Source organism: Miscanthus floridulus, chromosome 18, assembly GCF_019320115.1.
Source record: "Miscanthus floridulus cultivar M001 chromosome 18, ASM1932011v1, whole genome shotgun sequence".
In the NCBI taxonomy this organism is placed as follows: domain Eukaryota; kingdom Viridiplantae; phylum Streptophyta; class Magnoliopsida; order Poales; family Poaceae; genus Miscanthus; species Miscanthus floridulus.
Window position 1 is genome coordinate 123,723,954 of NC_089597.1, and position 8,117 is coordinate 123,732,070.

The 8,117-nt window shown below is 49.4% G+C and overlaps 1 pseudogene; it reads right to left on the reverse strand.

Moving 5' to 3' along the window:
- Positions 1-338: 338 nt before the first annotated feature.
- Positions 339-3,217, reverse strand: LOC136522791 (putative disease resistance protein RGA1; annotated as a pseudogene).
- Positions 3,218-8,117: the final 4,900 nt, after the last annotated feature.

An 8,117-nucleotide genomic window follows, 5' to 3' on the forward strand; every position in this document is an offset into this window, starting at 1 on the left:
GCTGAAAATACCGGACGTGTCCGACATAATACCGGACGTGTCCGATATTTGCAGGGGCAGTGCTGTTTTCTTTTGGGAGTTTGCTCGTTTGGGCTCCGATCTATGTTCCGTTTGCTTTGTGGTGACCCGCTGTGTTCTGAGGGAGCATCCATCCTTCTCTAGGGTCGTGGTCATCAAATCTATCGTATATGCTTTTTGGGGATTGATATTGGGACAGTGGTCGAAGATTTCGAAAGAAATTTTAGGCTCCCATTCACCCCCCTCTGGTCGTCGTTTCCGGTCCTTCACTCACGTCGTTTGCTGTAACATTAATAGTGCATTTGCAATAGTTCAACCCACGGAAGGAACAAGTAAATGTGCAAGTTACATTATACTTCAAGCCACTTTCTATCCAGTCCACCTTATTATTTAGACGATGAACTGCTACTGCCATTGTCACGACCACAAACATATAAGCATGGTGCCCGTAAGGACCAACCAACCATGTGGGTAAAAACACAATAGCGACACCACAGGAAGCGTGTGCTCTTAGCCGAGAGCTCCTGCATCGCTGGCGTAAGGCGTCCTGCCACGAATCGGGATCAGCAAGAACTTGTCGGCTTCTCAACTCTTCCTGTGCATAAAAGTAGGCAGAGATACAGAGTAAGATAAACCTGTACTGTTTTTAGTTGGTGCAAGCAAGCAAAAAAATAACGTGAATTTATATTAACTAGCAAGTCAACCACAACCGATAATTATACCTTTCAAACTGCACTCCATCAATCTTTATCTCAAGGACGTGGCTGATGAGATGAAAATCCTCTCCGGAACCTACCGTGCATCTCCTACTCAACGCAAGGGAGTTACGAATGATGATATTCTTAAGAGATGTAAAGTCTTTGACTACAGTTGGCAGCCTCTCATATCCTTTGCAATAGTCAATGCAAACATATTCAAGAGAGGATGCAGCAGATTTAAAGGTCTCCGGAAATCCCACCTACTTTGGAAGAGCGACAAGATTGAGCGAACCAAGGCAACACAACCTGCTCATGGCTTCTTCTGGTTCCATCAGATCAAGCTCTGCACAATTATTAATAACCAAGAGTTTGGAGAGTGGCTCATGGCAGAAGGAAGAGAAGCCAACTTTGGACAGTTGAAGATGCGTAGCTCTTTGAGGGCAGCCAGGCTGCCAAGTCTCTCTGTCAATGATGTTAACTCAAGGCAGCCATCCAATACTAGATTTTCTAGCAAAGGCCAACCACAAAACCCATGTTTCAACAAATGCCTCTGATTTGAAGTCAAGTTGAGGTATGTGAGGTTAACAAGTCCATGCACGTTTCTTGGTAGCTCCACTAGTTGCTCACATCGAGCAAGATGGAGCGTTTGTAGATTCACCAACTTGCATAAAGAATTTGGTAGGTATTTGATTTTTCTATTCCATTGTAGATCTAGGTACCTTAGGTGCCTTAAATTTCCAATCGAACTTGGTAGCTCTTCAAATCCAACTTCAGAAAAAAAACTAGGACACGAAGGTGCTTGAAAGTTGAGAAAAGGCCTTCAAGAAAGGCTTTACTCACAGTGCCATAATTGTTTCTGCTTACAAATGCCCTCACCCTGCCAGCCCTTTTTAGCTGGTTAGGAAATTTCATCTCTATTGAGAAGTCTTGGTGGTCACACACTAGGTGTCTAATCCTCTCAGAGACATCAAGTTTTTTCACAACTGACAACTACATGTTCCTTTTGGGACACTTTAGTTGAAAGATCATGGATAAGATTGTGCATTTTACAATGCCTTATAGTATTGTCAAAAACAATAAATTGATCTTGTAAAAGTGATCTTCCTAAAAGTTCATGAAAGTATTCTTGTCCCATAGTCATCAGGTCCTTGTTTTCCTTTCCTCTATCCAACAATCCTAATGCCATCTAGAACATAACAAGAATGTTTGCAAAAAGTTTGTAGTCTTTTGGAAAAGTGGATAATGAAGCAAAGCATGCCCGTAGATGGGGTGGTAGTGCATCGTAACTAAGTTTTAGTCCTGCCAAGATTCCACCCTTGTTTTGCTTGACATTCCATAATTTCTCTTCATTGATGCAATGCCACTCTCTTACATCTCGGTGACTTGATAGTTGGGAACCCCAATGTCTTTGCAACCAAAGGGACACCATAGCATTTCTCAACAATTGAGTGTCCAATTTTTAACAACTTAGCATCCCTTTTTTCGTCACCTTTGAATGCACGACATAAAAATACTTCCATGCACTCTTCATGTGGTAGCTTTGCTAGTTTGTATGGCTCTAAGGTCTTCACCATTGATGCAACATTCGAACAACGTGTGGTTACTATAATTACACTTCCATTACCAGCACTACATAGAAGGCTTCTCAAATCTTCCCATTCACTGGCTTCTTGGTTCCACATATCTAGCACAAGAAAATATCTCTTTTCATGTAAAATCCCACGCAACCTACTCTGCAGTGCCTCAAGGTTTAGTTGTTTGTGGCTTGCACCTGTACTTGATTGTATTATGTCATCCAAGATCTTCTTAAGATCATATACATTAGAGACACATGCCCATAACTTCATGTCAAACTTGTTGGTAATCTGCAAGTCATTGTAAATTAGCTTGGCCAAAGTAGTTTTCCCAATGCCCCCTAAACCAACAATGGGAAGTACAGACAAAGGACTTGTGGAGTCTGCAGCGGCTAGAATCCTTGCAACTATCTCATTTTTAGCTCCATCTCTCCCAATAATGTTTGGTTCATTGATGACAGAGTGTGTTTCTCTGTTACTTCTTCTGGTTGCCGGGATATCAATTAGATTCTCAGTTAATCCAAACTGTGATTTGTTGGAATGCTATCTCATCCAGATTACACAAACTTCTTTTATTCTTTGACTCAGTTCAAACGGAGAAACCAGTAGATGTCGAAATCGAGCACGTAAACCTTTATGTACTTCTTGCTCTAGATCTCTGGTAGCCACATCATCCAATATATCATCTATGTTGTATACTGCATCCTTCAAGTTATCCAGCGACTCTTGGAGGGCATGCGAACTAGACTGCTTGCTCTCGGCATCTTGAAGAACAGCACAAATCGATCTCAGTGATCTTTCCAACTTTCTTATTTCTTTCTTGACGTTTCAGGCTGACTTGGACTCATTAACTGCCCATTCCGTGCCAAAGGATGCAACGTTCTGGAGAACAGAGGTTGCGAAGTGTGATAAACTAACCTCAGCCATAGCGAGTGTCCAACAATCTTGCCACTAGAAAGCAAAAAAAAAAAAAAAAAAAACACATCAGGTTGTTATACTTACTCAGATTTGTATTTTGTTTTATGGAACTCATAAATGCAAAACAAGGTTTCACAGAGGAAATTAGAGTATTTATAGTATATTAAGTACTACTAGTACCTTGATTTACTGAGGAAGAATACGGTCCCTATTTGCAGCAGATTGTAGCAAAGGACTAGTAGGAGTTTTTTTTAGACGAAGAAGAATTATTTTAAATAATAGCTGGTACATCATTACGTTAAAGCACTTTGGAATACACTACATATATCTAGAAACTGATTTTCATCTATATTGTATCCGTACTGTGAATAGCTCCAAATCTCAAAACCAAACATGTATGATGCTTGATATGGATGATTATACAGGCAAACACTCGGCAAAAGGCGTGAAAACAGATGCTCAACGAATGACGGTCAACATTCTTGCAAGCGGAGTTGAGAATCTTCTTCTTTCTTGTGTTGTCTTCCTTCTTCTTTCTGCCACTAAAGAATGAGGAAGACTGATGTGTCAGAGAAAGTTATTCCATGGCGGCGACATCATCTCAGCCATTATGTTGTCGTTCAGAAAGAAAAGTCTCCATGTCGTCATGCTGATGAAGTTGTTGACGGCGTAGTTGTCGTCCTCATCTTCAACAGAGCCGCCATAGAGAAAACGGCTCCACCCTGCCCCCTTGCTATCGCCGGAGAGGAGGAGGAGAAGATAAATCTCCAATACTAAAAAACTTGGCATACAGAGATCCTAATTTTAAGGACTCGATCTACTAGAAAACTTATTAAAAACGATGGATCGTCGCTCCCTCCGACCTCCGGTGAGATGCTGGAGGGGAAGGGAGGGGGATCAGCGGTGGTGGAAGGCGGGGGGACGACGGTGGCAGCGCTAGGGCGAGTCGCGAGGGAGAGCAAAGAACTAGTATGAGTATAAAACTACTAGTTGTGTCTTCTTGTCTAGTTTAGATTAGGAGAGTAGCTTGCAGACCGGCTAGTCGTAATTGCAGCGGCCTTGTCTTTTGCATCACATGCTTGACGGAGAAGGCAACTGAATTGATTGCACAAAAATCAAATAGTAGCGTCACGAAGCAACCTCCTAACTGAAGTTGGATTGTCTTGAAATAAAAAAAAAAGATTAAAAGAATATATAACCATGGTTGAACTATAACGCACATACCAGAGAGAATTGGCTATTGCGAGCTGCAGTTGTAGTACTCTCCTGATTCCTGAATAGCTAGAGGGAACGCAGTTCTTGCTTCTTCGTTCACCCTGCCAGAGGTGAGGATTGAAATGCCAGGCAAGAGGCGACTTGTCTACTTGAAGTCGTGGTCTTTGTTTCTAGGGTAGGTGGAGCCTTCCTTCATGGAAATCATTATCACGATGTGTTGTTGGGCTATTTGGATAATGCGTAATGACATCATTTTTAAGAATACCTCTCACTCCGTGCAAAGATGCAAGACTATCTTCAGAAGAGAGTTTGCACGAGCAAAGTCGGCACTCCACCCGTTTATAGATTTATGGCTAGAAGACTTTGTGTAATTTTAGCTTTTTTACCTTTTTTTGGCTCTTAAAACCTCGCTGCAGTATTTATCCTTATTTTTTACTATAACTAGATATATGCCCGCGCACGGTGTCATGTATTTTTGTGCACGCCTACGATGACCTTTAAATCTCAGCCGTAGATCACGAGATGGATGGCTCAGTTTTGCTGCTTGTGTGAGACATGTATTCGTGTATTCCTATAATATAATGAATTTATTTATGAGATTATTTTTCTAAAGGAAAATGGCCATATAGCGTGTATGACGTTATGATGACATCAACCAAAGGAACACTGGGGCAAAACAGAGCACAGCTCGTGGCCGGCGTTCAGGGTTCGCGGCCGAGGCTGCGCGGGCGAGGGGTGCCTGTGACAGCTTGAACGGAGCAAGGCAGAGCATGGCGGGCGGCAGCATGCGCTCGGTTTGAGAGGGGCAGCGCTGCGTCAGTGGTCAGGCGAGCTTGGCAGGCGTGGCCGGCCCTGCAGGCTCTCCTGCAGATGGCGCGGCTGGGGCCAGAGCTTGCAGGCGCGGCGGTGGGACGGGCACGGCCTCGCGGAGCTCGTAGGTGCAGCGGCCTTCTGTGAGTTGGTGCTGTGTCCTGAACGCGCCGGCCCTGCTCACGCACGCCTTATCCGCGCTGGCCGCGCCCGTGTCCACGACGGCTGCCCCAATGCCGCGGCGCCTGCCCCCGTGTCCGCAACGGCCCGCCCCGAGGCCACGGCGCCCACCCATGGTCGTGTCGGACACCTACGAGGCCGCCTCTGTGGTCACGCCGGCCGCCACCGTGGTCGCGCCGGCCGGCTGCCTCGATCTTGGGTTACAGGGTGGGAGTCACCCGTTGTCGGGTATCAGTATTAGGAATACCCGATGAAGGGATCTGAGGACCGCGGACGACAAACTCGCCTAGATAATCGAGGGCGTATTTCAGTCTCGACCGACCCCGAAGGGACGGTTTCGGCCTTGCCAGACCCCTCGGGCACGGGCCCTGTGTCGCCTGACCCCAAGGGTACGGGAGCCGTCTCGGCCGACCCTGAGGGCATAGGCTCCGTCTCGCCCGACCCCTCAGGCACGGGCCCCGTGTCGCCCGACCCCAAGGGTACGGGAGCCGTCTCGCCCGACCCTGAGGGCACGGGCTCCATCCCGCCCGACCCCGAGGGCGCGGGTTCCGTCTCACCCGATGGGGACCCATACCGCCTCCATCCACTACGGGTCTAAGGGTACGACCCCGGGGTCAAACTTCTGACATCGGGAGGGAAGCGGGCACGTCTCGATGTGACCTGTGGCCACGTCAGGCCACGCTCGGGGGATCCATCCCCAACTGTGGCGGGTGCGTGGTCGTTGTGCTGCCTAATCCCTGTACGGCCGCTGATAGGCACGTCGGTTCACCACGCCGTCCGCCGGGACAGGATGGGACGCCACGACCTGCTGATGACGTCGAGGCATGGCACCAGTGGTGAATAGGAGCCCAACGTGGAGCCATCTCCGTCACCATCTACAGCATCGGTGGGACCCGCATGAAGGAGAAGAAGGATGCGGTGGCCCTGGAGGCCTTCTTCTCCCTCGCTTTTCCCCTTTCCTCTCTTTTTGTCTCTCTGTAACCTACGCCTTCCCCTTCACCTATAAAAGGGGAAGTGGGATGCCCCACGAGCACATGGCTGAAGGAGCACACGGCTAAATGAGCTCAAGAAGACTCAACTATGTTCGGTCCTTTTACCAGAGACTTGGGACCTTCTCCCTCTCTCGCCCATTTGTAACCCCTACTACAAACTAGTGCCGGTAATACGAGCAGTAGCAGACTGGACGTATGGACATTCCATCCAAACTAGTATAAATCCTTGTATCCTCTGAGCACACCATCCGGGCCAGAAGCGCAGATACAAATTTACTAGCCGGTGGTTCGAAACACCGACAGTTGGCGTGCCAGATAGTGGCTTTTTGCGCGTCTCGACATCCACATCAGGCCTCGGATGGCTAGTCACGGCGTCAGCTAGGTCCTAGGCGCGCACGTGCGCTTCGGGAACCTAGACTTCATCGTCACAATAGAGGGAGAGTTGGCACAGGCTCCCGCCGTCGTCCAGCCTCTCTACTCTGTCGGCCTCGACGCTATCATCGAGGCACTTGAGGAGCTGTAGTTGTACGCGCCGGAGGCCCCTGTCCCTAGGAGTGACCGGCTCCTCAGCTTTGACTATGGGAGGCTGGACCACCAACTCGACACCTTCCTAGGACCCCTACCATCCTGGGAGGACTTGCGCTGCCTCACCTTGTCGTTCGCCAATGTCATGACGCAGCTTGCCGGAGGGGAACCGCTCTCCCCGAAATACCTCATCCAGAGCGCCCCGACAACGTTCTCGTTTGGTCTGCGCAACGCCGCAAGGATCATTGGTCACCTCACGGCACAGCGCGTGCACACGACCCCCACAGATGACGAATTCATGGGTATGATGGAATACGTCACGGAATGTTTCCATGACCTTCTCGTAGGAGAGTCAGAGTCGCTCTCCTACTCTGACTCTAGCAGAGGGAGCCATCACCTCTCGCAAGAATGTTTTATGGCAGGTACCCCCGAGGGACGCGTCGAAAGCATCCACAAGACTTGGGCTACCCCACCAAACGACCTCGACAATGAGGTCGAGGAAGATGTAGGGGCCCTTCCTCGCATGTGGGTGGAATGGCTAAGGGCACGGCACTAGGAGCTCGAGGCTGCATGACTCCAACTCGAGTAGGAGTGCGCAGAGCTCGAGCGAGAGATTGAGCGCCGTGGAGACGGTGGGCGTGCGCACGCCATGGCCTGCGACGTGAACCAGAGGATCATCGAAGACGATGGAGCCCTCCCATACTTCGCCTGGGCAAGCTAGAACATCGCAGCCGTGGCGGCCTTGCTTGGAGGGCTCCCAGAGCCCGCGACACCCGAGTATCATCGAGCCCACTGTGAGATCCGCACGCTGCTCGAGCACGCGGCGGTGCAATAGGTGGAGATCTCGCTGTCTCGGCTAAGCAAGCTCGATGCCAGTCACCGCGCGCCGTTGGGACGACATGTTAGGGACGTGTCTGTCCACCAGGCTCCATGCAGGGCCAGGGGGCGCGGCACGGCCCCGGTGCATGAGCGTCTCGGCCTCCACCGTGACACATGTAACACCCTGGATACCCGTTGGCGTGGATGAAGCGACGAGAGAGAGGAGGCCACCCACGACTACCACCCTCATCATGGCAGACGCTATGACAATGGCGAGGACCAGAGCCTGAGGCCCTGACCAGCCGAGACCTCAGGCCTTTGGCCGACACATCCTCAACGCCACCTTCCCACTGCGGTACCGATCACCG